The sequence below is a fragment of the Abramis brama genome, assembly GCF_963993115.1.
Source record: "Abramis brama genome assembly, chromosome: 17".
NCBI lineage: Eukaryota > Metazoa > Chordata > Actinopteri > Cypriniformes > Leuciscidae > Abramis > Abramis brama.
In genome coordinates, this window is record NC_139979.1 from 9433617 (window position 1) to 9437673 (window position 4057).

The window sequence follows — 4057 nt, forward strand, 5'->3', positions numbered from 1 at the left end:
AGTAGCTTTCCAACACCACTCAGTTGTTCCTGTAATGATAACAGCTCTTATTTTCTCTCTGTCAAGACTGTTATTTACGTCTTTCCTTATACTTTGTGTTTCTAAAGAGTCTGAGTAACTGAGTCTGTAAACAGGTGGCACTGCTTGATGCTAATCTGTCTAATTTATAGCCCTATTGTGCATCCTCTCTGGAAGATATAGAGCTCAGTTTAATGCTCACAGTTCACCTTCCCAAAAGGTAAATACCTGTTTCATGTTTTAGATCAATTAACAGGCTAATAGCAACAAGGGGAAGACACAGAAGAAAGGAGGCATCCCAGAGTACCCCCCCCCCCCCCTTCCCCCCCTCCCCGAGTTTAATGATTTGCCTGTAGCCTGGACATTTGGCATGCATGGAATGTTTGTCTCCACATCCAGACCCATTGTGTCGGAGGAAGAGAAAACTAGAGGAAAAGATCTGCGTGCCTATCTCAGGATGGGTGTTTGTCCATTTCGAAGCTGATCAATGAATGAAAGAAGATTATTGTTTCAAAGCATCCAGAAGTTCCTGCGTGAAGCCAAAGCAGCAGCTGGTTTCACTTTACCTGCTTTATCGAACCCCACCGTAATAGGTACAATTTCTAAAAGTTATTTTTCTTTCAGAAAATGCCTGTTTCTCTTGTGCTCTCTCTCCCATTCTGTCCCTGGGACACCCCATTCATTCATTTTTTATTAAACTTCAGCACTCCCTGTGCTCATTTCCGTTCCCAGGTCCGTTCCTGTGGTTTTAGTGGTGGAGTACAGAGGGATCGGATAGGGCTCTTCTCACAGACTGACATGGCGACTGGAACAGCTAAACCTGGAGTTGGAATCTGCACTGAAGGGGTTTTGGAGGTTGGGTAGAGGCCAAGGTCTTGAACTTTGGGCATAATTCACCTGTTATTCAAAGAAACAATTCACACATTTAATAAAAATACAAAACAGGCTTAAACAGTTGCTCTGTTCCAAAAACCTAGTGAGCTCCCCAAGGAGGGAGTATTTTAAGGCATCATAAATTTGTTCCTGATGCAACCCGTCCCAAAAAGTAGCTAACTTAATTATGCGGTCTCCTAAGTTACCTAAGAAAGCAGCATCATATGCACCATCCACAGAGAGTGTGATCCCAGAGTGCACTGCAATGCACTTTGTGATAAAGTAAATCCAAAATGGTGGATGAGGTGAGAGAAATTAACTTGGCAACATAGTCTGATTGAAATTGGAGTAAACTTGATGGGTTTTGAAACAGAGTGTTCAGGTATTTTAAAATATCAAGCAATGTACACTATTGCTCAAAGGCTTCTGGTCAGCAAGATTTTTTTTTTAATTCAGCAAGGACACATTCATTTTTATCAAAAGTGAGAGTAAAGACTTATATAATGTTTCAAAGCAATTTTTAATTAAAGATTACTGAAAATAAAAATGTATGTTTCCACAAAAATATTAAGAAGCTCAACTGTTTTCAACATTGAAACAATAATAAATCTTTCTTGAGCAGCAAATCAGCATATTATAATGATTTCCGAAGGATCATGTGACACTGAAGACTGGAGAAATGGCTGTTGAAAATTCAGCCATCACAGGAATAAATTACATAATATATTAAAATAGAACAGAATTATTTTAAATTGTAATACATTTTCACAATATTACTATTTTTACTGTTTTTTCGAATCAAATAAATGCACCTTGGTAAGCATACGATTTTTATTGTCTTCTTTTTCTTTTCTTTTTACAGCAGCTTTAAGACTTTAATATCATTGAAATTGTATCAAACTAACTACACAACACTTTTTGTGCTCGGTGTGAACTCACAGTGGCTAGGGTGATAAATAAAATATTCACACTGTATTTACAATGATTTTGCTGGTGATTTATGCATCACTGTGGACACTGCAATGATACCATTTAACTTCCTAAAGACAATGTCACTAGTTCTGTGGTCGATGTTTTAATAGTTTTAGTAGTTTCTTTGAATTCAATTTAAGTAACAAAATGCAGTTTGATTAATTCCTGTGAATCAGTTCAATCAGCGAATTGATTCAAATAAAACAGTTTGCACCATCACTCAACTGTTCTCAGAAATTCATGGCTTTTTACATACTAAACTATTTTAATTCTAAAAATCAATATTTACCTTCCAACAACTTTGTCAAAAGTATGAGCATATATGCTCTTACAGTCAAAGCAGGTTGCATTGCATTTCTTATTTGTTAATTTCTTATTTTCAAATTATTTGACATCTAGAGGTAACATCATTTAATGCCTTGGCTAAGCTAATCCTCCTGTTGGCTAATTGGTTTAAATCTCTATTTACTTTTCTGTCACTTTGAGCCTTGATGTGTTATAGTAGGAGTAGGAGTAGTGAGCCCTCAGGACATACAGCGTGAAAGATTATTCATCATGTAACAACAGTAAACTTCCTTCTCGCCAGCAGATGCCAAGCTGTTCTCCTAATGAGATGCATACCAGCACTGAAGCCTGTGAGACAGATTGGGCCTCCTGCTAGTCCGTTCCACCTCGGTCAGAGACCTTCCACTGCCCTGCAGGCAATACAGCCACAGCTTCACTCTCTTCCCATCATGCTCCACTGCTGCACCTTGTGCTCCGCCCACCTCTGCATGCTTGACATCCTCACAGGTCTGTTAACCCCATACAGATTTAGGGGAGAAGTTGAGAACAGAGGCCTGGAGGAATTTGTTTTAATAGTATTGTAGATTTTGGGAATCAAGAACTGGTTCTTATCCAAAACTGGTTGTTGATTTGATTAACCCTTAAATGCATTAATGTTTCGCCAATCTTTATTACATATTTGGTTCTTTAGCGATCCTAATCTATATCTAACATGGATGGATCTCCACCTGTCGTGATGATATAAAACTTTCCTCATATTAGAGTAACAATTACAGAAGAATAAAATAAAGCATGTTTTGTTACCTTTTGAAGCTTGGAAGGGTTCAGTTGGAGTAGGTGTTTTATACCATGATCGCTGTCCTCATCAGAGCTCATTTCCCCAGAACATTAAGCATCTGGCTCATGTCCGCGATCTCAACCATATTCTCAAAACTATCATTTTCAACATCTTCAATATTTTGATCGCTGACAGCTTCTTCACCAGATCCACCATCAAGTATATTTTTATATTAAATATCACTAATATTTCAGTACTTGCTCTGCAGTAAATCGCTGAGCCATTTCAAGTTATGCTGATGATACTTCCTATTCTTTTGTTTTCTGCCTGCAGTAACCATGAGTGAAACGTCACTTCATCATTGTGTATCAGACATTGCCACCTTGTGGAATAAAGGTGAATTGCACTTATTCAGTCATCAAAGATTCAATTATTGCTATGCGGAAAGAATATACTCACACTTACACACCTCGGTTCGTTAGCGACCTTATACAATTTTTTTTACAAAAAATGTATGGGAAAACAGGCATTCTTTTATAATTGTATTATTTGTTTCTTGTTATATTGTTTAGAATGAATTTATTGAGGAATACTAAGAAGGCTGATGGATAACTTTAAAAAATAAATGAGGAAGAGGGTGAATGATGTCTCGGGTTACTAAAGACACAAGGTATGCGTTTAAGGGTTAACGTTTCTCAAACATCACCATTTCTCTTCCAATGCTGACAAAACGCTAAACATTCAGCTATAGTGCAGTCTGATTTGAGACCAGATGACTCCTATAAGCAGATTCTTTTAATTCAGTTGGTCAAAAAGACTCTCTTAACTGATTAGTTTTATTAGTTAATAGACGTATTAGTTTAAGTCGATTAGTTTGAATCATTCTAATGAGTCACTTAAACACTGAATCATTATTTGATCGTGAGAAGTGTTTTTTTTGGTATTATTTATATGTTATTATTAGGCTATTTAGTAATATTTTGAATTAGCTTTTATTTCCACATTTTCAAATTTCTTTTAAATTTTAGTTTTAGTATTTTTTTTATGTGCTTTTGTCAGTTTTATTAGTTTTTTATATTTCTTTTTAGTTTTAATTTCTTTTTATTTCACTTTTAATTTGAGTAATTTTAG

At 36.2% G+C, this 4057-nt stretch overlaps 1 long non-coding RNA gene across 1 annotated transcript; it reads left to right on the forward strand.

The window, feature by feature from the left end:
* The first annotated feature begins 417 nt into the window (after window positions 1–417).
* Window positions 418–3334, forward strand: LOC311066666. Its single transcript, XR_014603125.1, has 3 exons — window positions 418–611; window positions 751–873; window positions 2453–3334. It is a non-coding gene; the product is annotated as an uncharacterized lncRNA (long non-coding RNA).
* Window positions 3335–4057: the final 723 nt, after the last annotated feature.